The 27,662-nt window shown below is 40.1% G+C and overlaps 1 protein-coding gene across 1 annotated transcript in view; it reads left to right on the forward strand.

Moving 5' to 3' along the window:
* LOC124712083 (serine protease inhibitor I/II-like) overlaps positions 1-27,662 on the forward strand; it is a 114,925-nt gene that overhangs the window by 26,137 nt on the left and 61,126 nt on the right. The window lies entirely within an intron of this gene.

The following is a 27,662-nucleotide window of genomic DNA, read 5'->3' on the forward strand; positions in this document are numbered from 1 at the left end:
GTATCGGGAATTATCATCGCTAATTTTAAATTTTCTTCGACTTAAATCTATGCTTTCAATAGTCAGGCAGTAACTATTACGGCCTGTCCTGTATTCCAGCAAAGCATGAAGTACTTTCTCTCCTCTCTCTCTCTCCCCCCTAATTGCCCTAGGACTTCTTTCTGCTGCAAAACGATGTCTTCCATGGGCACAGTAACTGGCTAGGAGTCGTGTCTTTGTACCCCAGGACGCGTCCAGTTCTACACTGCACTGTCAGTATATACCACCCTCCCTCTGGAATCCTACATCCCTGAATATTTTGAAAATTATTTCTGCGATGAAACCGGGCACAGCACCATAAATATGTTATTTTATTTATTTTTTTAGAAAATATTCAGTCTTTTAACTGGTTTGACGGTATCCTCCAACATTTCTTATTGTTTTCTAATCTTTTCATCGCTACGTTAAATACTAGCCTTGGTATGCCTTCTATTCAGTCCAACTGCTCCTTCCAGCACCAAGTTAACTATTTCTGGATGTCGTAGCAAAAATCTCACAAACTAGCCAGTTATTCTGGTAAGACTCTTCTTTCCCATTTTTAACATTTCTAATACTTTAACTGTCCATCAATTTTGCAATATTAACTCTTTCAGACCCTCTGGTTAAAATTGTGTAGTTTATCGTTAGCGTGTCTTAGCTGCAACAGACATATTTTTCCCAAATGGAAACCTCATATACACATTTGTGAATCTTCAGTTTTTTCATCATGTACAAGTGCTGACAACTTTTGGGGGCCACTATAAAAATACATCAACAAGCCAATGTAGCAGCAAGCAGCAGCTTGTGACCGTCGGAATACACGAAGTGGTTCGTTAGTTATAGTTCACTGTACAACTGAATACCGTTGCTGCTATTTCGCGTGATAGTGAATAATCAGTTAATTTATTACAACAGTGAATATTTGAAAATAATTTATTGTGGCCTATAACGAGAAGGTAGGAGTAAAAATTATAATTTTGGAAACGGGTACATATTTTTGTATAAATATTGCGTCTAAAATCATTAAAAGATCACCAAAGAGCATTACAGAATAAAGAAAAAATTTCTTTCGTACAGAAAAACTTCAGGTCTGAAAGCATTAATCTTGAGGTTGAAGCTTTTGCATCCGTGTTTGCTTAAAAATAAATCAATCTTTCTTCTTTACCCAGACATTTTTCGCTGAATTTGTAGCGTCATTAGCTCTTTTTTCATTGTATTTCTGTTGAATAACAGCAAAATTCCTCTTTCAGTTTTTAAGAAAGTATTCAAGAATTCGAAAACATACATGATTTTTTAGTATATATACTTCATTGTCACATTCTCTGGTTGTAGTTTTCTGTGTTTTGCGTTACACGTGTTTTTTTTTATTGTTTGTCATCTGCAAGCATAGAGAACTTGATGCAGAAAATTTATTTGCCTAGAATGTTTACTATTTGGGTATCTTACGTCTTACGGTAGGCCCCCGGAGTAGACAATATTCCATTGGAACTACTGACGGCCGTGGGAGAGCCAGTCCTGACAAAACTCTACCATCTGGTGTGCAAGATGTATGAAACAGGCGAAATACCCTCAGACTTCAAGAAGAATATAATAATTCCAATCCCAAAGAAAGCAGGTGTTGACAGATGTGAAAATTACCGAACTATCAGCTTAATAAGTCACAGCTGCAAAATACTAACACGAATTCTTTACAGACGAATGGAAAAACTAGTAGAAGCCAACCTCGGGGAAGATCAGTTTGGATCCCGTAGAAACACTGGAACACGTGAGGCAATGCTGACCTTACGACTTATCTTAGAAGAAAGATTAAGGAAAGGCAAACCTACGTTTCTAGCATTTGTAGACTTAGAAAAAGCTTTTGACAATGTTGACTGGAATACTCTCTTTCAAATTCTAAAGGTGGCAGGGGTAAAATACAGGGAGCGAAAGGCTATTTACAATTTGTACAGAAAGCAGATGGCAGTTATAAGAGTCGAGGGACATGAAAGGGAAGCAGTGGTTGGGAAGGGAGTAAGACAGGGTTGTAGCCTCTCCCCGATGTTGTTCAACCTGTATATTGAGGAAGCAGTAAAGGAAACAAAAGAAAAATTAGGAGTAGGTATTAAAATTCATGGAGAAGAAATAAAAACTTTGAGGTTCGCCGATGACATTGTAATTCTGTCAGAGACAGCAAAGGACTTGGAAGAGCAGTTGAATGGAATGGAAAGTGTCTTGAAAGGAGGATATAAGATGAACATCAACAAAAGAAAAACAAGGATAATGGAATGTAGTCTAATTAAGTCGGGTGATGCTGAGGGAATTAGATTAGGAAATGAGACACTTAAAGTAGTAAAGGAGTTTTGCTATTTGGGGAGCAAAATAACTGATGATGGTCGAAGTAGAGAGGATATAAAATGTAGGCTGGCTATGGCAAGGAAAGCGTTTCTGAAGAAGAGGAATTTGTTAACATCCAGTATTGATTTAAGTGTCAGGAAGTCATTTCAGAAAGTATTCGTATGGACTGTAGCCATGTATGGAAGTGAAACATGGACGATAAATAGTTTGGACAAGAAGAGAATAGAAGCTTTCGAAATGTGGTGCTACAGAAGAATGCTGAAGATTAGATGGGTAGATCACATAACTAATGAGGAAGTATTGAATAGGATTGGGGAGAAGAGAAGTTTGTGGCACAACTTGACCAGAAGAAGGGATCGGTTGGTAGGACATGTTCTGAGGCATCAAGGGATCACCAATTTAGTATTGGAGGGCAGCGTGGAGGGTAAAAATCGTAGAGGGAGACCTAGAGATGAATACACTAAGCAGATTCAGAAGGATGTAGGTTGCAGTAGGTACTGGGAGATGAAAAAGCTTGCACAGGATAGAGTAGCATGGAGAGCTGCATCAAACCAGTCTCAGGACTGAAGACCACAACAATAACAACAACAACAACGTCTTACGGTAAAAATAACATATTTTATTGTATGTGGAAGATTGTGTGTGTGTGTGTGTGTGTGTGTGTGTGTGTGTGTGTGTGTGTGTGTGTGTGTGTGTTTGCGTATCTTTGGTTGCAAATGACAAACAGTGAACGAGGAGCAACTGTAACGCAAAACATAGACAGCCACAAAAACCACAGGCTGGAGTAACAAGGTATATATAAGAAAAAGCTAGTCTTGTTTATATATGTACAGATAGTAACAGAAAATTTCCTGTTATTAATTAGAAAGAAAATAAAAAAGACCTGATGATGCTGTAACATCAGCGAAACGTGCCTGGATAAAAAGAAAGGAAGAAAGGATGGAAGAGTAGGTTTTAACGTCCCGTTGCCATCAAGTGGATGGTGGTAAAAGAAAAAGAAACTAGAAAAATCGTTTGCTCAAGGCGGATCTCATCAAAAAACAAAAATTAATTTTGGAATGATCTTTCACACCAACACATCTGGAATGCTTATAGTCAGTTATTCGAAAGGTTTCCGTTTGCCAACGTTTAACTTCCATACAGTGCTCTTACGCTCTCAAAATTTTTTCCTCGTATTCTGTAATTTAGTTTCCCTAATTTATCTCCTGTTGTCTTTACACGGCAACTAAGCAGACGAGAGTAGTGCCTTCTTAAAATCCTCAGCGAGCTAAGATTAGCCTTGGTCGTCATTCATCATGATCTCCTAACAGGGTCCGGCACTGGAGTTTGTTGACCCTTATTGCCTTAACCATTCCACTTTGGTATGGATTCCAGAGAAGTGAACATCAATATTCGAGAACACCTGCTTGCGACCAATCGAGATTGTTCAGTACTAAGACTATGGCCTCTCATTCTGGAGTGTTGTTCAAACCCCTGCCTGGTCACCGAGATTTGGGTTTTCCCTTGGTTTCCCTCAACTGATTAAGGGGAACACATGGGTCTCTTCCATAATTAACACGGCTGAGTTTCTTGCAAATTCTTCCTTTGACAGTCCGAGCCTGGGCTCTGTCTCTAATGATAGTAACGTTCATTCCTTCCTTCCTTCCTTCCTCCCCTCCTTCCTTCTTACCAGCTGGCGATTTTCACATCAAAAATATCCCAAGAAAGCAACAACAACAGTATAGACCTTTACCCCTCCTCTTCTACCATTTTAAAGACCGAAAGGCTCAGAATTCACCCATCACAACTTAACTTAGCATTGGCTTCACTTATTCCGTGTGTGTGATTGGCAGGAAAGGTACAGGCAATACCTAGGTAATCGTAATCTCTTTACATAGAAGGCAATGTCTCGATTGACTAATAGACTCCCCTTACTGACACATTATCGCCCAGCCCAAACCACTAAGAAAAGAAACCTGAAGTTTGTAGAGGGAGGTTATCTTACACTGTACGGGTCGTTTAAGAAGGTGTTTTTCGAAATTCCACCCTTAAGGGAGTGAAATAAGGGATAAAAGATTTTTAGAAAACATGTCGCTATTAAGGCAATTTTAAAGCTGGACCTCCGGAAATTATTATTTGGTTTCTCTGTCAGACAAAAAAAACAGGTTTCAGCATTTTCTGAAATTCAACAGCTAAGGGGTAAAATATGGATGAAAACTTTTATGAAAATAAATCGTTATTAAAGAATTTCTAAAGAATTTTTAAGGCTGCATCTGTGTAAACTGGTATTTGACTTCTCGGTTAGAAATAAAAAAAAAATGTTTCGTTTGTTTTGGCAGTTTGACCCCTAACGGATTGAAACAGGGGATGAAAATATTAAGATATTTAATGATATTAATACTTTTTGAAGCTAAATCTATGAAAACTGGTATTTCACTTCAACGATTAGATCTAAAGAAACACGTGTTAGCGGATGAAAATTTCTGTGGAATATTACCACGAGAACGCAAAAGGTATGATAACAAAAACTTTGGACTCACGATACGACAGTAGTATTTTGGTAACACGTACATTCTTAAGACGACCATGCTTCTGTGGGCTTCATTTGCCTGAAAAGCTTAGAAGGCGTTTCAGTAAGTGAATAACTTAAAAATTAAATTAGAGGAAACAAAATAAATCTGTGCACAACATAAAAAAAGTAACGAGAGGCCCCGTGATCTGTGCACACAAAACCACGTGTTACACGCGAAAATAATTAAACAGATGAAAAAAGAGGAAACGCAAAGTGTAATTAAGCAAAGCTGTAATCAACCACACGATTGTTTTAAACATATTGTCATGCTGAAAGTAGCAAGCTTGTGCCTAGTTCTGACGTTGAAACTGACTTACTCGGGATCTCACAGGGGATTTGCAGTTTAACATGTTCTCCAACCACACACTGACGATATAAAAGCGAAAATTCTAAGAGCAACAGTTGAATGAGGCGTTGATGTGTTATCCTCTGTATACAACAGAGTATCGACATCTCGAGAGAGTCTTAATAACTTGGCAACTACTACAGTATTCATCCCCCCCCCTCCCCCCTCACACCCGACTCGAGAGACCAGGAACACACCACTGACTAGTATGAAATGTAAGTCGAATCCTAGCACACATTTTGCGAAATTGAGCATACTGTTCGGTCTCTCAGAAAGAATCGGAGTTCGTGAAGGGAAAGAACTAGAAGGAATGTTCTGAATACCAAACGAATTATACAGAAACATACATGCTAAATACATCCTGTTGTGTTATTTTCAGACTGTTGTTTCATGATCTGAATCCCTCAGCATTGCACGAGGTAACACGACTGCATGTTGTTACTAAAGTGCGCGTCATTTATGTTGGCGGCCGAGTTTAGGTTCGTTCTGCGCATCTGACGTCACAAAACACAGTCAGCCAATGAACAGAGAACGACATTGCCAGATCTCGTCTGCAGATCAGAGCACGGACGAGTGTCTTCAGTTTTAGAAACGTTCGGTCATAAATAAAGTAATAGAACCAAAGCAATGTCTTCATAGCAGACATTCTTTTATAGAAAGTTTGGAAAAAGCATTCTTTATACCAATTGCTTCATATTCTATTAATTAATTAAACCAAACAAGCAATAAGACTCCTAATTCAGGCGATAGCAAGGAAAGGTGTTTGTATCACTCTCACGAACCGCTTTTTCGCAATAAAGAACAGCGGTAATTGTTTCTTTCCTATTGTACTTCGACGAAGCGTGAGTAATTCATAGTCATACCAACAGTGTTTATCAGTATTTTGCGTGCCGTGTTATAATCCCAGTGCCGGCACGGTAGCTCAGCGTGTCCGGTCAGAGGGTTAGCTGCCCTCTGTAATTAAAAAAAACTGAGTCAATCGATCAGCAACGAACATAAATGGATGTCTTACGACGTCCGCCCCGAGCAGATGCAACGAACACAAGACAACAAAATGATATTACAAAAAAAAATGAAATAGCGTAACGGTTAAGGTGTTGGGCTGCTACGTGAAAGGTTATGAGTTCAAGCCTTGTGCACTGCTTAATATTTTCATTATTTAAAAACAATATCGAAGTGCCTTACTTCACGAATTATATTCGTTTGAATGCAATTTTTTGAAATTTCTAGTGCTTTGTCTCTTCATTAACCCTTTCGCTGCTGCAGACACGTGCTCGCCGCATTCTGCGCTGTGCGCGATTTTGTCATCACTGCACTGCTCGCCTGTGCAGACAGACACATAGTGTTCCCACTGCTTTGACACACTTATCACTCGATTTCACAAAAACTATTTGGCCCAAAAATTTGATTTTTACGCGTCTTCTTGACTGATACCTTCCCCCCATAAATGACTTAATTTTGTTTCGATGTTCAACGCAGTTATTATGCAGCATTAAATGTAGTAAACCATTGCACGAAATTTTGAAGAGTTTGCAGAGGTAGAAGTCCATAGCGTATACTTTCCGTATGGTCGATTTTAGTTGCCACAATGTTGAGAATGAAATGTGGACAAGATACCTAAATTTCATATAAAATTTACTGTATAACAATATCTCATTTAATTTAAGTACGACACAGGTGTTGTATGTAATATTGAGAAATATTCCGTCTTTCGCGACTGTAATAAAAGTATTATTTACACCGGACGCGTTTGGCTTTATTTTAAAGCACTTCAATCAAGGAAAGGTATGGCACATGCACAATGGTACTCATGTTTTCTTTCTTGTTTTTGTTCCACAGTCGCAGTTTTACCAATGGTACTGAAATATATTCCTCTTCTGCAACTGTAATAAGGGGCTTATTTAAACCAGATGCGTTTCTCTCTTTTAAAGCATCTTCAGTGGACAGTATTTTGTCTCCTCCATTGCCAAGTCACCTTTCGTAGTTTTGTGCTGCGGTAACACAATATTCAACGTTTATGTTGGTAGATCAGTGTTTTAGCAAATAAATGATGTTTGTGTGTGCCACACACAAAAATTATATTTGACATAGCTCAGAGCACTTCACTGATAGACGGTATATTCAAGTCCTAATGTTTTTGTAAGTCCACGCTTTTGTTTAATGTATTTCGTCTACTTCCTTTTGATTGACTGAAGTGCTTTAAAATAAAGCCAAACGTGCTCAGTGTAAATAAAACTTTTGTTACAGTCGCGAAAGACGGAATATTTCTCAATATTACATACGACACCTATGTGGTCCTTAAATGAGCTATTGTTATACAGTAAATTTTATATGAAATTTAGGTATCTTGTCCACATTTCATTCTCAACATTGTGGCAACTACAATCGACCATACGGAAAGTATACTCTATGGACTTTTACCTCTGCAAACTCTTCAAAATTTTTTGCAATGGTTTACTACATTTAATGCTGCATAATAACTGCGTTGAACATCGAAACAAAATTAAGTCATTTATGGGAGGAAGGTATGAGTCAAGATGTGTAAAAATCTAATTTTTGGGCCAAATAGTTTTTGTGGAATCGACTGATAAGAGTGTCAAAGCAGTCGGAACACGATGTGTCTGCATAGGCGAGCAGTGCAGTGACAACATCGCGCACAGCGCGGAGTGCAGGGAGCACGTCTTTGTAGCAGCGAAAGGGTTAATGCGGCCGTGGTGGCTTTACTTCATGAACTGCGCGCTCCCCCCTAAACGTAAGCTTGCGAACTATGCTATACTATGGCGCTGCTTCTATTGGCGCGTGCGTCGTGTGCAACTCGCAACGCAGCAATCTACCGCGTCTGGGCGGACATGCGCGAGCCGCCAAGATAAAAGAATTGAACTATAGTGTTTTAACTTTATAACCTTTGATTGTGTTCATCTTATAACCTCTTTTCAAGACACTACCCATTCCATTTAAGTGTTCTTCTGAGTCCGTTTACTACTGTTACTGAATTACAATATCATGGGCAAGCCTCAAAGTTTTAAGCTCTTCTTACTAAGCTTTAATGCCCGTTCTAAATTTCTCTTTCGTTTCCTTTACTACTTGCTCAATGTACTTATCGGATAACATGGGGGATGGGCTGCAACCTAACTTCACACCTCTCTCAATTACTGTAGTGGATAACCTTTCGCTCCTTGTATTTTATCCCTGATCCCTTAAGAAATTCAAAGAGTGTGTTCTAGAAAACACTGTCAAAAGATTCTCGTAAATATACAGCCGCACGAGGTAGCTGCTCGGTGTGAGGCGCCTAGCCACGGTTCGCACGGCTCCACCCATCGGAGGTTCGAGTCTTCCCTTGGGCATGGTTGTGTGTGTTGTCCTTAAATTAGTTTATGTTAGACTAAGTAGTGTGTAAGCCTACGGACTGATGACCTCAAAAGCTTCGTCCCACAGGAACTTACCATAAATTTCCAATTTTTTCCCCTAAATATACAGCTGCTATAAACTTAGGCGTGTCTTTCTTAATTATATCTATTAAGGAAAGACGGAAACTGACTGTTTCAGGCTTCTAATAATTCTTCCACTCTTTCGTGAACAATTAGTGACAATTATGGTTTGGCAGTACTCATACCTATCAGCGACTGCCTTCTTACAAAACAAATACGACCCGGGAAGGAATTAACCAAATGGGACGGGAATCGGTTGATGTGTCGTACATGTACAGACAAACGAATGACCTCTGACCCTTATGAAAGCAATTATTCGGCTTGGCATTGATTGATGAAGTTGCTAGATACCTTCCTTCAAGGATATGGTGCCAAATACTATTCAAATGGCTCGTGAGATCGCCAAAATATTGCGCTGGTTGGAGGGTTCTGCCCACAATGCTCAAAATGTTCTCAATTGGTGAGACACAGATCTTGCTGGCTGAGGTAGTTTTTGGACAGCATGAAGATAAGCAGTATAAACTCTCGACGGGGTGCAGAATATCGTATTTGACGGTCAGTTCGAAGCTGACTCATCACTGACGACAGTTTTGCAAAAATCAATGAGATTCACGATGAAGAAGTGTCTGGAGACGACCTAGAAAGTGGTAAGATACTGATCTGTCTGCCGCCCGACATAAGGCCCGACAACCAGGAGTGGTGGTCCGGCGTGTCACTTATTGGCACAGCTGGACACCTTTGGTTGTCATCCGCGCCCTCCTTACAGCACAGTGGTACGCCGATGATATTCTATGCCTCGTTCCCTTGCCCTTCATGGTAAGACATCCTGGGCTTACATTTCAGCAATACATTGGCCGGCCACACACAGCGGGCGTTTCTGCTGCTTTTCGTGCTTGCCAAATTCTACCTTGGCCACAAGGTCGTTGACCTCTCCCCACCTGACAGCGTTTGGAGTGTTACGGGCAGAGACCTCCAACTAACTTAGGATTTAGACAATCTAGCGCTCCAATTGAACTGAATTTCTCACGATATCCCTCAGGGGGACATCCAGCAATCCTATCAGTCAATGCTAAGCCGAATAACTGGTTGCATAAGGGCAGGGGTGGACAAAAACGTTACCGAATTGCTCAATTTGTGAAGCTCTTTCTCTTGAATAAATCGTCAAATTTTTTCGAAACTGTAATCATTTGTTTATCCGTACATATTCATCATATCTACCGATACCCGTCCCATTTTGATAATTCCTTCGTGGTACGTCGTTTTCCTTAAAGTCTAAGTACAGTTTGTTATTACTGCCTGATTCATGTATCCTGAATGTAGCTTTTGTGCTTTTCAAAATCAATGGCTCGGAGCATTATGGGACTTAACTTATGAGGTCATCAGTCCCCTAGAACTTAGAACTACTTAAACCTAACTAACCTAAGGACATCAAACACATCCATGTTCGAGGCAGGATTCGAACCTGCGACCCTACGTAGCGGCTGCGCGGTTCCAGACTGTAGCGCCTAGAACCGCTTGGCCATCCCGGCCGGCTGTGCTTTTCAGTCCGAAGACTGATTTGATGCAGCTGTCAACTCTAACCTATCATGTGCTAGCCCCTTCTTCTCAGAAACCATTGAACGTGCCCACTGTATTGACCCCTTGGACTCCCACTATAATTTGTACCCTCGATACTTAACTCCATTACCATACTGACGACTCCTTCGTGAATCAGACTGTGTCCAATCATCTGCTCCCTCCTTTTACTCAACTTGTGACATACATTCATTTTTTCTCCAATTTGATTCACTGTCTCTTCTTTTTCTATTGGATCTACTTTGTTTATCTTCAGCAGTCTTCTACAGCACCATGTTTTAAAAGATTGTGTCCTCTTCTTGTCTGAAGTCCTTTTTGTCCACATTGCACTTCCATACCAGGTTACACTACAGACGAATATCTTCTAATAAGAGATCCTAACACTTATTTTAATATTGGATGTTGACATATTCGCCTTTTGGAGATTTGCCAGTAGGCATTTTGCATTGTCTCTGCATGTCCCATTATAATTTATTTTGCTATTTGCTCAAAAACTGACATATTGTGCCCGTGGCTGTGTACAAAATAGAGGTTGACTCTTACACAGAAGGTTACGGCAACCAACCACTTTTCATAACGCTATTTATTTACTTAAATAGCGCCGTTACCGGTCGCGAACGGCTAGGTTCGTTTTCAGACAGCTAGGTCACGTTTTACATTACATTCTGAGTTTTGTTTCCCTATCTGACGAAACTTCTTTGGGGTGGTGATGCCACTGGCGCGGATTCTTCAATGGCATCACCACCCCAAGGAAGTTTCGTCAGATGGGGAAACAAAACTCAGAATGTAATGTAAAACGTGACCTAGCCGTCTGAAGACGAACCTATCGGTTCGAGACCGATGACGGCGCTATTTAAGTAAACAAATACCATTATAAAAAGTGGCTGGTTGCTGTAATTTCTGTGTAAGAGAGTCAACGTATAGGTTATTTCGCTACCCAAATAGCAAAACTCATCTACTGCTTTTAGTATCCCATTTGCTAATCTAATTCCCTCAGCATCGACTTATTCAATTTGACGACATTCCATTACCCTTGTTTTATTGATGTTCATTTTATAATCTCTTTTCGAGGCCCTATCCATTCCGTTCAACCACTCTTCAAAATACTTTGGTGTCTCTGAGAGGTTTTCGACGTCATCGGCTAATTTTAAAGGTTTCATTTCTTCTCCCTGAACTTGAACTAGTTTTCCAACTTTCACTTCCCTTTTCTTTAGAGTTTGCACGGTGTATAGATCGCCTACAATCGGGGATAGGCTGCAACGCTATCTCACTCACTTCTTAAATATAGATTAGCTTTCATGTCCTTCGATTTCTCTGCCTCGTGATGACTGGGCGTTGTGTGATGTCCTTTGGTTAGTTAGGTTTAAGTAGTTCTAAGTTCTAGGTGACTGATGACCATAAATGTTAAGTCCCATAGTGCTCAGAGCCATTTTGAACCGTGTCCTTCGACACATTCACTGCCGTCCGGTTTCTATACAAGTTATAAACAACCGTTAGCTCCCTGCATCTTATCCTTGCTATCTTCAGAATATAATAGTGTATTCTGTTCAACATTGTCAAAAAATTTCAAGTCCTTCCACTCTTGTAGCTGCAGTCTGGTTTCTAAACAAGTTGTAGATAAATACGAGTGCATGCCCTCGCACCGATATCCATTAATAAGATGTTTTCGGGTTTCAAACCGCTTCAAGTGGTTAACTGCACATGAGCTTTCATAAGATATGTCGTCAATCATTGTTAAGTGGTTGACTGTCATGTGGGTGCCGCTACCGTGCTTGTATATATATCAAATAGACGAGCGGCGTCGCGATGGGGAGTCCATTATCATCAGTTGCAGGCAATCTCTTTATGGAGCATTTCGAGCACATCACCTTGGACACGGCTCCTGGAAAGCCTTGTTGTTTTTATCACGACGTCGACGATACCTTCGTTGTACGACCTCATGGACATAAAATGCTGGAACAGTTCCGGGTACACGTCATCAGCATCCACGACCACATAAAGTTGTCGGTCGTAGTCCGCAGTAAACCGAATGTGAGTCTCGCCCACAATGTTTACCGCAAACGCACCCACACGGAGTGGTATCTGCAAGCCACCGGCTGCCACCATCCAGCACGGAAACGGCACTTTCTGAGGACCTTGGTACGTCGAGCTGAAACCGTGTCAGACGCCGAAAACCTGCCGAGAGAACTGAGCCACGTGCGTAAATTTTTCAGGGGAAACGATTACAACAGACTAATTTCGGAAGCAGTTTCATCCAAGCCACAAGATCAGACGGCCTCCGAAAAAGAGGCAAAGAAAATGGTGTTTTTACCGTTTTGTGGCCCAATCACAGGAAAGATTAGTCGGCTTCTTAAGAGCCATCAAATCTACAATCTTCAGGCACCAGCATAGATATGGCAACTGATGTAGCCTATGAAAGACGATGTACGCCTCAGAACACCTGGAATGTACTAAAATACCGTGTGGATGTAGGCAGATTTGTGTTGCTCAGACTGTCCGCACTGTTGAACAGCGCCACATAATACGTGAAAGGTGTTTCCGCTTACGATACCCCGAAAAATCAGCTGTAGCGGAACATACATTGAAAAACGGACACCGAATTGCATTCGACGAGGTTTCTATTGTTCAACGGACCAACGGTTTCTGAGAGGGCGGAACAGACGAAGCAGTAGCGACTATAATATTGGACAAAACCATCAATAAAGACGGTGGGCTGCTGCTGAGTGCGGCCTGGCATCGTGTGATTGAGGTGAAGCGCGCGTGGTTGTCGCGCCACCAAAGCGTTACCATATAAATGGTGCAGGAATGAGCACCAGTGACGTCACGGGTGGAAGCGTGACTATGTAGGCACGGCAGCGTCACCCACACGACAATCAACCGCTTGACAGTGGCAGAGGAGATCTCTGCCGAAAACAACTTGACGCTGCCGAAACCTTAGAATATTTTATTTAGTTGTAGATAGACTTTCACTCCATAGCTCTTATTGCTGTTACCCTAAAAATTGTCGAAAGCTTTTGGTCAATCTGCATATGCTATAAACATCACTTACAAAGTAAGTAATTGGTTTAGTGTTTCCTAGCGTGCACCTTTCTTCCGGGAACCAAACTGATCTTTCCCGAGCTCGGCTTCTACCAGTTTTTCTATTCTCTGTAAATAGCCCGCACCAGTATTTGGTGACCGATACTTATTAAGTTATGTTATTATAATTATGACTCTCCAAAGTATCTCAATAACTCTGAGGGAATACCGTCTACTCTAGGGGCCTTATTTCAACTTAGGTCCTTCAGTGCTGTGTCGAATTATTCTCTCAGAGTCGTATCTCTCAACTCATTTTCATCGACTTCCTCTACCCTTTCTCTGATGTTGTCTTAAAGTTCGTTTCCCTTGCAGAGCCCTTCTAGATATTTCTTCACTTTTCAGCCTTCCCTCCTTTACTTAGTGATGATTTGCCATCCTTGTTCTTGATGTTTATCCAGCTGCTTCTCTCTTCTCCAAAGTACCCTTCAATTTTCCTATAGGCTGCTACTATATTTACAATAGTAATGCCTGTTTTTACATCCTTGTATTCTTCTTACCATTCCTGTTTCTCCTATTCGCCCTCCCTGTCAGTCTCATTCTTAGACTCTGCAGTTCCTTTTTCCTGCTCCATTTGCTGCATTTTTTACATTTTCTACTTTCTTCAGTTAGATTCAGTACCTCGTGCATTTTCCAACGATTCCTACTGGGCTTTGTTTTATTGCTATTTGATCCTCTGCATCCTTCATTATCTTGTTTTTCGGGGCTATCCATTCGTCTTTCTATTTTGCTCCTTACCCCTGTTTCATTCCCAAGTATCCTCTTTGAAACTCTCAATACCCTTTGGTTCTTTCAATTTATCCAGATCCCATCGCCGGATTGTCTTACCTTTATACAATTTCTGTAATTTTGAGTGACAGTTCATAGCCAGTAAATTACGGTCAGAGTCGACACATCTGCCATTGAATATGTTTTACTGTTTACAACGTTATTTCGTGATTTCTGTCTTACCATTTTGGAATCTATTTCAAACCTTCCTGTGTCTCCAGACCTCTTTCACGTGCACTACGTTCTTCCATGATTATAAGTGCTAGTGACGGTTGATTGTGCTGTGTGCCAAATTCTACCAAGCGGCTTCCTCTTCCATTTCTTTTACCCCAGTCCGAGGTATCCTACAATTTTTCGTTCTCTTCATTTTGCTCCTACGAAATTCCGGTTTCCCATCACAATCAAATTTTCATGCCCACAACGATCTCAGAACTGCTTTCTACGTCGTCAAACATTCTTTCATTCTCTGCAGAACTATGTATAAACTTGAAACACTGTGGTAGGTGTGGACTTTATTTCTGTCTTGGCAATAATAAGCAGTCACTAAGTTGTTCATAGTAAATCACTCGCAGTGCTTTTCGTTTCTGCTGATGTCAGTCTTACCCAGTTTTAGTGAAATATGTATAAATTTCATATAAAACTGGTAAAATAAATTAGTGATGAAAGTTATGATGTACGCATCATATAGAAGAGTAACTGTCACTTGCGTATTTCGTCCGTCTTTGTGTAATAATAGCATCTTCATCATCAAGAGCAGCAGCTCTTGATAACCATAGCTACGTAAAAAACCTGTCTAGAATTTTCTGTGCATTGGTGTCTCAAATAATACGACTCCTAGATGCGTATTTCGTCCGTCTTTGTGTAATAATAGCATCTTCATCATCAAGAGCAGCAGCTCTTGATAACCATAGATACGTAAAAAACCTGTCTAGAATTTTCTGTGCATTGGTGTCTCAAATAATACGACTCCTAGATGCGTTTGTGTCATTTTCCCACCATCCGTGACGCCACAGTCTCGATTGTCCTTGTATTTCGGGATCCAATGTAGAGTTTCCGATGTCTGTCTCCCATCCATTCACCTGCCTATGTGCATGTTATTCGGATTATGGTCATAATTACCTGTTGCATTCCAATCTGTTTTCTTATCCCTCTATGTGTTTTCTGCCCCTCGTAGTAATTCCCTACATAAATTGCTCGACGAACCACTCTGTTTTTTAATGGTTTTCGTGTATGTATTCCAATTTGTTTCTTCGCTCATAGGTAGCACACCACGCCTAGTGCACATCCACCGTGTCGGGGGGGGGGGGGGGGGGGGGGGGGCACAGCACAGTTCACAGTTGCGACAACTGAGGATGGGCTTATCAGAATCCATCCGACACCGGTCGTGATAATAAAAGAAATTTACAACTGAAGCGGTATTTTCAACCTCTAGCTTAAGATATTACTTACAATACTGAATTAACTACTGTCTACTGTTGTAACTCTCTGAAAATGCTAGTTGAATATGTGGATTAAACTGAAGGATATAGCGACATATTAAAACGTGCGTGTGTGTGTGTGCGCGCGCGCGCGTGTGTGTGTGTATGTGTGTGTGTGTGTGTGTGTATGTGTGTGTGTGTGTGTGTGTGTGTGTGTGTGTGTGTGTGTGTGTGTGTGTGTGTCTCTTTGCTTGTGAGCGTGTGTGTATGTATGTATACTTACCATTATTAAATTTACGTTTTATGTTCAATTTCAATATTCTCATGTTCTCATCGTGGTGTTTGTTTGCAAATGAACTGACGTCGATGTTTTCTGTTGAATAACGCAGACACGATACCACATGAGCTGTTTCTTTCTTTAAAGCTGCAACATAGCGTCAGACGCTGACGAACGGCAATCTTTGTTTTGTATGGGTTCACACTTGTCAAAATCTACCGACACCTGTAGACCAGCACTGGTGTAGCAGCTACCACCGTTTTGTTACAGAGGTGTCCTGCAAGCCGAATACAACGTTCAAGGACGACTGCAACATTTGTAAATGCGGCCCAGATGGCAAGAATGCTGCGTGCACGTTCATGTTGTGTCCGAAGCCATAGGTGAGTAACGCACTGTAGTCATCTGTCCACATTTCTACAGCGGCATCTCAGAGTGTGCCGACGAGGACCCAGCTAAACATGGCAATCCTAGCACAAGGCTAGTTATTTCTGTTGGGAGACTGTTTGAGACTTTGGCAACCGACTATCATAGCTGGGCACAAGAAAGTTAATCCGTTAACCGCTAGTTAACGAAGTTAAATTTTCAAGCAACCGATTAATTTTTAAGTTAATTGTAAAGACCTTAATAACGGATTCTTTAACTTCTGCTGACTTACTTTCACTCCGTTAACTGTTGATTAGGTATCTACTATTTACGGCTTAAATGACGCCGTGGGGCCCGCGAAAATCATGTTCTGGCAAGTTCGGGTTGTGTAGATGTGTGGCTACGCCGGCATGCACGCGATTCACGATTCGTGTAACCAACCAAGTGAGTAGGATATTCAAATACACTTGGAAAACAAAGGTCACAAGTCCCTAAGATCTTAATGGTCCCCTGATCGATAGGACAGTAATGAAATAAGCAAGGGAAAACCGCTCAAGGATTAGAAATATAAAACCTTTTATCAGTAACAACTGTGCCCTGTACACTCTTACCATGTATTAGGTATGTAACGACGCACAATTAATTAGTGTTACTCACTTACACGCGATCTCTGACTTTGATAAATCTTTCTATTGTAAGATTTGCCATCATACACATCAAAATGTTAAGGATTTTATACGAAAGCGAGACTCGAGAGCCGTGGCGCTTGTTAACTGGCGCGCCAGTCTCTTGGATGTCCATTATCGATCCTTCGATGTTTGTTATCTTTGCTTGCCCTGTTGTTTTCCGCATTCGCGGGGCGAGTGGCAGTTGACGTTTGCTCGGACTACCTGCTGAGACGCCGCGAGGTACGAGGTGGAAGCAACCAACTACGATATGTGGAGTTGGTTGTACGCGGTCTGCCGGTTCAGCATGGAGCACATGTGTTGGCTGACTGCCTGTCTGCTCTCCTGATTTTGCTCGCCGTGCCTTGCGACCGCCTAGCTTGGGTTGCTGCCTGGTGTATCCTACATGAACCATACCGGACGTCCGGCAGAAGTTAAGCAGCCTTGAATTTCTTTAAAGAAAAGGAGCAAATGTATAAGACCTTTAGTAACCAATTTTGGTGGCCTCTTAAAGTGTGGCCTTCGCGTTTACACTGCCTTTGGGGAGTGCTAATTCTTTTTAATTTAATTAGTTGGGGGTTCCCTGTCCTTTATAATCTGTTGGGGGTTTTATTTGAACTTTCTCTTTGGGGTTCCTTCCTTGCGCTTGGTTGAATGTTTACTTGTATAGCGGGAAGTGACTCCTGGTTAAAACTCGGAGAAGGTGTACGATGTTACTGCTGCTTCCGGAAATTGTCTTTTCAATTTAGTGCTGTCATCCCTTAGAGTGACCTGGTTTTAGATTAGGTTAGATTAGATTAGTTTACGTTCCATAGATCCGTGCTGAGGAGATCCTCGTGGATGTGGAACATGTCAATTTTTTTTTTTTAAAAGCTGAAATAACAATACTAATAGTTTGAATATATACAATACATCATTTGTTTCTATTAAAAAATTCGTCAATGGAGTAGGAGTTGGCCACTAGTAAGTCTTTCAGGCTCCTTTTAAACTGATCTTTATTTGTAACTAAATTTTTTATGTTTACTGGCAAATTATTGAAGATGAGTGTTCCTGAGTAGTGGACCCCTTTTTGAACTAAAGTAAGTGCTTTTAAGTCCCTGTGCAGATAATTTTTGTTCCTGGTATTGTATGTATCAACTGGGCTGTTTGTTGGAAAAAGAGATATATTATTTAACTCCTCGTTAATTAATGCTGGTTTATGTGTACTTAATTTTGAATTTTCCATTTTAATTAATATTTTGGAGCGCAGTATAGCACTAAGGCAACCTCATTGTATGTCACCTTGTACCTCGTTTTAGTATCTTAATTTTCAGTGGCATGAGTTAGCTCCACTACCGATTTTACTGATGTGCTCCCTTCAAAATTTTGTCTTGTATAAGTTTGCCCCATGTGCGTCTGGGAACACAGAGATGAGCTTTAGTGTGACTTCAGTGCCAGTCAGTTAATGGAATCTTCATTTTGGCTTGGTTTCCACTGAAGAGTTTGAGTGGAGCGTAGTGTTTGATTTGTTATTCATTTAATTACTGTAAGTTTGTTTATTTAATGGGGAGCAAGAGATGTAATGACTGTTGATATGAACTCCTCTAGCTCCGGGATGCTGCTAATTCGTTCCAAATGACCTACTTATTCAATGGCAAGGCTGTTGATTAGTTGGTTACTGTGAGTACAAATTCACGCTATTTATTTGTTACCAAAATTGTTGAAGTGTCTGTGTCGTGATTCAATCACTAGCTACGTGTTTGAGCTAATATGATACAAACCTTAAAATTTGTTGCCAGCAGAAACCCTTAAGACAACTAAGTTTTGTCACTGCTTATGTTAACCTTTACTGGGAGCAATATTTCATGTAGTTAAATTATGCCTTCAAATGTGTACTTCTCTGATGTAATAAACGAGTGATAAAAGAAAAAACCAAAGGGGCCTGGTCCTTCCCATTGTGTCTGGTTTGTAACACGTATTAACTCGTTTTGGGGACTAAATGTTTTTGCTTACGGAAAATCCGACTCCATGCTTTAGTTTCCACAACCAACCCACTAACGAAAGTACTTAATGTGAACATAGTAGACAAACAACAATAAATAGCCTACACCTAGTTACCTTCGCTCGCTCTTGATTGTTTACACGAATTACTAATCGCACGCACCTCGGCGTAGCCATAGTCATACATCTACACGACCCGGACTTGTTAGAGCATGATTTCGTTGGGCACCACGGCGTCATTTCTGTCATAAATAGTAGATACCTAATTAACAGTTAACCGACTGAAAGAAATTAAAAAATGGTTCAAATGGCCCTGAGCACTATGGGACTTAACAACTGTGGTCATAAGTCCCCTAGAACTTAGAACTACTTAAACCTAACTAGATTAGATTAGTTTTTCGTTCCATAGATCCATGCTGAGGAGATCCTCGTGGATGTGGAACATGTCAACCTTTTTTTTTACCTGAAATAACAATACTAAAAGTATGAATATATACATAATTTTTTCTATTAAAAAATTCATCAATGGAGTAGGAGTTGGCCACTAGTAAGTCTTTCAGGCTTCTTTTAAATTGATCTTTATTTGTAACTGTTTTTTATGTTTGCTGTCAAATTATTGAAGATGAGTGTTCCTGAGTAGTGGACCCCTTTTTGAACTAAAGTGCTTTTATGTCTTTGTGCAGATCATTTTTGTTCCTGGTATTGTATGTATGAACTGAGCTGTTTCTTGGAAAAGACAACAAATTTCATTAAGGAGTAAATATACTGAGAGGCAGTGGTTAGTATACCCTGTTCTTTGAAGAGGCTTCTACATGACGTCCGTGGATTTACTCCACAAATAATATGTATTACATGCTTTTGGACTCTGAAAACTTTTGTTTGACTTAGAGTTACCCCAAAATATTATACCATATGACATTATGGAATGAAAGTAGGCAAAGTATGCAAGGTTTTTCATTTTTATGTCGCCTATGTATGTTAACACTCGAATTGCAAATACAAATTTGTTAAGGCGTTTCTGCAGTTCTGTGGTGTGCTCCTCCCAACTGAATTTATTATCAAGTTGTAATCGCAGGAATTTAAGACTGTCAACCTCTTCTATCTGCTCTTCATACTTTATGCATATGCTGGGTGGAAACCTCTTACAGGTTCTGAATTGCATGTAGTGAGTCTTTTTAAAGTTTAATGTCAATGAGTTGGCTTTAAACAATTTATTAATATCCATGAAAATATCATTAGCAGAGATTTCTAGAATGACACTCGAGATACTATTTATTGCAATACTTGTGTCATCTGCAAACAAAACGAACTCTGCTTCTGGCAGTGTAACTGATGAGACATCATTAATGTACACAAGAAAAAGCAATGGCCCTAAGATGGATCCTTGTGGGACACCAAATGTAATTTCTTCCCATTCTGATGATGACTGATGACTTAATTCACTAGTCCCTTTTACTGACAGCCTTTGTTTCCTGTTAGCTAGGTATGACTTGAACCATTTTGCAGCACTGCCTGTGACACCATAGAATTCTAATTTATTTAAAAGGATGTTGTGGTTCACACAATCAAATGCCTTTGACAAATCACAGAAAATACCTGCTGCTTGTAATTTGTTATTTAATGAATTAAGTACATTTTCACTGTAGGTGTAAATAGCCTTCTCGGTATCAGAACCCTTCAGAAATCCAAACTGTGTTCTTGATAATACGTTATTTGTGGTCAGATGGTTGAGAAGCTGCCTGTACATTACTTTTTCTAAAATTTTTGAGAATGCTGGCAAAAGTGAAATCGGTCTGTAGTTTGATGGTATCTCTTTATCCCCTTTCTTGAATAGAGGCTTAACATCTGAATATTTTAGCCAGTCAGGAAATGTCCCAGTTATAATTGACTGGTTACACAAGTAACTTACAATTGTACTAAACTCACAAGAACATGTCTTAATTAACTTTGTTGATATTTCATCATAGCCGGCCGCGGTGGTCTCGCGGTTCTAGGCGCGCAGTCCGGAACCGTGTGACTGCTACGCTCGCAGGTTCGAATCCTGCCTCGGGTATGGATGTGTGTGATGTCCTTAGGTTGGTTAGGTTTAAGTAGTTCTAAGTTCTAGGGGACTGAAGACCACAGCTGTTAAGTCCCATAGTGCTCAGAGCCATTTGAACTATTTTTTATTTCATTGTAACCACTAGAATCCTTTGTTTTCAAAGATTTTATTATGGAAGTTATTTCTTTTGGTGAAGTGAGTGACATATTCATGTAGCTGAAGCTATTTGTAAAAGCTAGTTTCAGATATTCAAGGGCATTATTTACTGATCCTGACAATCCCATTCTATCAGTAACGGATATAAAGTACTTGTTAAATAGATTTGTCACACTATGCCCATCAGTTACTAATGTCATCTACCCTTAATGCTATTTGCTCCTGTTCCTTTCTGGTTCTACCAGTCTCCTCTTTCACTATATCCCATATTGTTTTTATTTTGTTCCCTGACATTGCTATCTTCTTCTCATAGTGCATTTGTTTAGATGTCTGGTATTTAGCTAAGTCATCAGTATTGGAGCTATTCTTGGTCGACAGATACATTTTCCTTTGTGTCTTACAGGAAATCTTTATTCCTTGTGTAATCCATGGTTTTATTATAGACTTCTGCTTAATTTGAGTAACTTTTAGAGGAAAACAGTTTTCAAACATGGTACTGACATTGTTCATGAATGTATTATATTTTTCATTCATGTCATGGGCGCTATAAACATCTTTCCAGTTCAGATCTTTGAGCAGTTTTCTAAAACATTCAATTTTTGGTTGACTGACTACTCTCCTGTACTCAGACTTAACAGTCTTGATAATCTGCTCAGAATTTACATCTAAAACAAGGAGCTGCATGTCATGATCTGATAGTCCATTTATTACAGGTTTTATGGTATGATTTTTTTCCTTTGATATGTCTATAAAAATGTTATCAATGGCTGACCTTGAGGATTTAGTGATCCTAGTTGGAAAGTTTACAGTGTGAGTTAGATTGAAAGACAACATTACTAGCTACAGTAAATGTTTACTGGAAGACTGCATTAGAAAATCTGTATTAAAGTCACCAGCAATCAAAATTTCTTTGTTTCTTCCTGTTAAATAACCCAAAAGAGCTTCTAGATGATTTATGAATAGATTATAATTTCCTGCAGGTGCTCGGTAAATAGTTACAATTATATAGGATCTGTTATGGAACTCTACTTCTGTTGCACATGATTCTAGATGCTGGTCTAAACAGAATTTATTAATGTCAATGTTCTTGATTTTATGGCAGTTTTTAATAAATGTGGCAACTCCTCCTCCATCCATATCTACTCTGCAAAAGTAGTAAGCTAGCTTAAATCCTGAAATGTCTAACATATATATGCCAGTGGTCAGAGAGGCAGATTATGTCAATTTGGTTAGATGAATTCATTTCATCAACACAAATGAGTAGTTCATCAATTTTATTTCTGAGTCCCGGAATGTTCTGGTGTAATAAAGATAACTGATACTGCAAACTAATGGGATTATAACTGCTTTGGCGAAGATGAACTGGCAGTTTCTGATTACTTTCTGTAAAACATTGTTTAAATTGAATCTGTATGCTAAAATCTGACTCCTGTTCATCTGTTTTCTCAAACTGAGTGCGTCTGCCAATATGTCTTAAAACTCATTTTCTTTCCCCCTTCCCTATAGTAAAAACGGCATACCTCTGACATCTGTGACCACTGGTATTTTACCACTTGTGACAGTGCCCCCCCTTACATTTTCTGCAATCAACCCAGACAGTTTTCCCTTCCCCTTCCCTTTCCTATTGAGGTGAAGGCCATGCCTAGTTAGTCCCACCTATCGATAGCATCCACAGGAATCAAACCAATATAGGACCCTATATCCGTCCTAAGCAGCTACTCCAACTCCCAAGTTCACGTTCCTGACGGAAGAGTTCAAATGAGGCCGATCCCACAGTCGTATGCTTCGTTGCTGATGCTATCTTCACCAGGTCACTCTCTATGGAATATTCAGTCTCTGTCAATGCTATTTCCCGGACCATCCACTATAACCATGGCCTCCTCCTTCGTGAAATCTTTGCATAAAGAACCTACATCCTCTGTTATCTGATCCAGATCTGAACTAGGCTTGAAAAACTTTGTGACCTGGTACTCTGGACCTAGATTTTCCTGCAGTAGTTGGCCAACACCTCTACCACGGGAGCTACCTAACAACAGAACTTTCTTTTTCTTTACAAATTTCCCTACCTTTTTCAAGTCGTTGAAAGCTTGTTGTGCCCTTTCTACAGCTTCCATGCCCGACCGTAGCAGTCGTGCGGTTCCGGACTGAGCGCCTAGAACCGCTAGACCACCGCGGCCGTCTCTGAAAGAAATTCAACCGATGTTGAAGAGTCTGTTATTACAGTTTTTTAAAATTAACTTAAAAATTAATCAGTTACTTAAATTTCAACTTCGTTAATTAACGATTAACGGTCTTGTGCACAGCTATGGTGGTCGTTTACTTAAGTCTCTAACAGTCTCCCAACCGAAGTAACTAACTTTATGCTAGGGTTGCCTTACCTAGCTGGGAATTCGTCGGTACACTCTGAGATGGGGCTGTAGAAATGAAGTTAAAAATTTATTTAATGTACTTTCTACCTGGGTCACAATTTCATGGAACTTGTTGCGACAGAAATAGTTGGAACACCATAATTTTCGGAGGATTTCACTTTTTTCAGCAGGTCTTCTTTCCCTTTTACGTGTTTGTAAAACTCCATGCAAGTCAGCCTCTAGTAAAACTGGCACTGTAAGATTGATTCCACTGTCCCTGGCAGCAGTCGATTTCCTTCATCAGTTCACTGTACCGACATCAGCGAAAATGCTCGTTCCACAATGGCGTTGGGTATGAGAATAGAAAACAAATATTCGCATAATTTTAGCAGTTGGTATTTACTTGCAGGATTTCCGGTTTTCTTAAGAAAGTAATCCTACTAGTAAACCCACCTCTTTCCCATGGAGAGTTTAGACTTTCATTCTTCCGAGTCATGCTTAGATTCTAAATAAAATGTTCACATACATAAATTCCTGAAAACAATTGTCGCCTGAAATCCTTTCATTGTTTTTAGACAGTTATGTAATAGTGTTTTCAGTCATTACCTAGTCTGGGTTTTCAGATAGCGTCATCCAATCAAATACTTGATATTTATTAAAAGAAATAGCCAATTTCTCTAAGTAAGCAAATTCTGTGGGGTAGAAATCCATTCTCTTCCTCAGATTTCCAAATCAAATGAATTATATCTTGGCTAAGGTACATATTCTTTAATTTTTGCTACTCCATCTTGGTTTGCATGCCAATAAAATTGATTCAGACATTTTTTACTGTCGATTAAGATATTTCTTATTTCAATTATCGAGACTTCATTCTTCTCCACGCCTTTTATACATACTTTTTAAAGCAAAGGATAGTTTGACTGTTGAAATATGAAAATATCTGTTATTACTCTAGGTGGGCTGTCTTCAGAGTTAAAAAATTGTTTCAATGGAATCCAAAGCTTAAGGATTCTGTCAACTGCGGACATTAACGACAGCCATCTTGTTTCCGACTGAGATAACAGTCTGGTGATTGACATCAACGTATATGCAGAACTCTTTCAGCTTCTCAGTTCTTACTTAGTGTATTGAAAAATAATTAACTTCAATGTCAATTACGTCTACAGCAGGGCTTGATATAGTATTGCCGAGAATATGGGCAGGGCATTCAATTCCTTAACATTTTTCCTAGTTCTTTAATTTGGTGAAACACATTCCGCTAACCACGTCGGTGAAGACCTTCGACGCTGGTATTGGTATTGTCTCCAAAAAAGCGATTAATTTATCTAACGGAATTTGCAGTTGTCTTAAAGCGTCTAGACAAAACTTTGCAGTTGTCTCCCATGTCTCCTTATTCAGCGAATCAAACTTCAACACCTTATGCTGGGTTCCGTCAGTTTCAGTGAAGTATTGAACAACTGAAGGAAACATATTTTCAGCCTTGTGATTCGATGCGTCGGTATCTATGCCGTAAAATGAAATAAAATGAAACGTCTTGCAATTGTTTTATACATTCGGAGACGGAGTGTGGTGTGAGAATATTTTTAACAATCGCTGTAGGTTTGTTCCTGGCTGTAGACTGCTTTTCGGCAACTTTGGACTTGGGATGCATTGCGGCATTCAGTTTTACGGTACAGTCAAGACAACTGAAGGAATGGTGATGCTTGACAACTTTATACGTTGTTAGTTCTGTAGCGGCAACGAACAATTGTTCCTGGGCATCTTCTTTAAACACGATTGTAGAAATAGGTTTTGATGCCGATGCTACTGCGAATCAATTAGTATGATTCTTCGTAGAAATGTGATGCCTCACATTTGCCTTACTTTCGTGAGTTACTCAAATGAAACAGCTACAGATCTCACACAACGCTTCCTGATCCGTACGTCCTTCCTTGAAAAAAGACCACTCCTTTGTGTAATCAACCGAAAAGTGATAATTTCTTTCTCCATCCTTAGGCAGTTCCTAAGCTATGATAACTTTAATAGTTTGTAAAAAGTCGACCATAACACTTCAGCTATCGAAATACACGTCACTATACACTTCACGCCCTATATATCAGCAGTAAACACTTCAAACTTACGCAAGTTGTTCGTATTACGATTGGAAAGAATCGTCTTATCAGATCACTATTCAGGTGGGAACTGCCCGATTCTTTGGTATGGAGCTACTTACATAGTTTCAGCCCAGAGAAGTCTGGTATTTTCTCGAATGAAAGCGCTGGATCTAGATGGTGCTTGCATCATCGTTACAGGATTGGAAACATGCGACGCCATCTGTGAGACGAACTTGTCAACATAAACTTATTGACATAAATGAAACCGAGGCTGCTTTTACAAGTTGCGCTAACAGATGGCGTTACTTAGTACTTGAGCTAAGCTCGTAGCAGAATTTTACAACATCGGAACAAAATTGGGTCACGTCGGGATAAGAACGTGCATAATGATGGCGGTCGCGATATATCGGGACGGATGGCAGCCCTGACTCGTGCTCATGGCGTCCTGCTTCATCTGAAAGAACCTATCTACAATCCCATAATTTTTTCTGAAAATTAATAATTTCAAGTTATATAAAAATTATCATTCAGGACACTGCCGTACCTATTGAAAATGTACTAATTCCCATATCTCTAACGTCTCGGAACAGATAAAAAATCACGAAGTATATTTATACTCTGTTTAATTAGAAGCCGCTCGGGATAGCCGCGTGGTTTGAGGCCCCTTGCCACGATTCGCGTGGCTCACCGCGTCGGAGGATCGAGTCCTCCCTCGGGCGTGGGTGTGTGTTGTCATTAGTGTATGTAAGTTTTTTTTTTGTCATCAGTCTACTGACTGTTTTGAATTCCTTTCCTGTGCCAACCTCTTCATCTCAGAGTAGCACTTGCAACCTACGTCCTAAATTATTTGCTTGACGTATTCCAATCTGTCTTCCTCTACAGTTTTTGCCCTCTACAGCTCCCTCTAGTACCATGGAAGTCATTCCCTCATGTCGTAGCAGACGTCCTATCATCCTGTCCCTTTTCCTTATCAGTGTTTTCCACATATTCCTTTCCTCTCCGATTCTCCGTAGAACCTCCTCATTCCTTACCTTACCAGTCCACCTAATTTTCAACATCCGTCTATAGCACCACATCTCAAATGCTTCGATTCTCATCTGTTCCGGTTTTCCCACAGTCCATGTTTCACTACCATACAATGCTGTACTCCAGACGTACATCCTCAGAAAGTTCTTCCTCAAATTAAGGCCGGTATTTGATATTAGAGACTTATCTTGGCCAGAAATGCCTTTTTTGCCATAGCGACTCTGCTTTTGATGTACTCCTTGGTCTGTCCGTCATTGGTTATTTTACTGCCTAGGTAGCAGAATTCCTTAACTTCATTGACTTCGTGACCATCAATCCTGATGTTAAGTTTCTCGCTGTTCTCATTTCTACTACTTCTCATTACCTTCGTCTTTCTCCGATTTACTCTCAAACCATACTGTGTGCTCATTAGCCTTTTCATTCCGTTCAGCAGATCATTTAATTGTTCTTCACTTTCACACAGGATAGCAATGTCATCGGCGAATCGTATCATTGATATGCTTTCACCTTGTATTTTAATTCCACTCCTGAACCTTTCTTTTATTTCCATCATTGCTTCCTCGATGTACAGCTTGAAGAGTAGGGGCGAAAGGCTACAGCCTTGTCTTACACCCTTCTTAATACGAGCACTCCGTTCTTGATCGTCCACTCTTATTATTCCCTCTTGGTTGTTGTACATATTGTATATGACCCGTCTCTCCCTATAGCTTACCCCTACTTTTTTCAGAATCTCGAACAGCTTGCACCATTTTATGTTGTCGAACGCTTTTTCTAGGTCAACAAATCCTATGAAAGTGTCTTGATTTTTCTTAAGTTTTGCTTCCATTATTAGCCGTAACGTCAGAATTGCCTCTCTCGTCCCTTTACTTTTCCTAAAGCCAAACTGATCGCCACCTAGCGTATTCTCATTTTTCTTTTCCGTTCTTCTGTATATTATTATTGTAAGCAGCTTCGATGCATGAGCTGTTAAGCTGATTGTGCAATAATTCGCGCACTTGTCAGCTCTTGCCGTCTTCGGAATTGTGTGGATGATGCTTTTCCGAAAGTCAGATGGTATATCGCCAGACTCATATATTCTACACACCAACGTGAATAGTCGTTTTGTTGCCACTTCCCCCAATGATTTTAGAAATTCTGATGGAATGTTATCTATCCCTTCTGCCTTATTTGACCGTAAGTCCTTCAAAGCTCTTTTAATTT

The sequence above is a fragment of the Schistocerca piceifrons genome, chromosome 8 (assembly GCF_021461385.2).
Source record: "Schistocerca piceifrons isolate TAMUIC-IGC-003096 chromosome 8, iqSchPice1.1, whole genome shotgun sequence".
NCBI lineage: Eukaryota > Metazoa > Arthropoda > Insecta > Orthoptera > Acrididae > Schistocerca > Schistocerca piceifrons.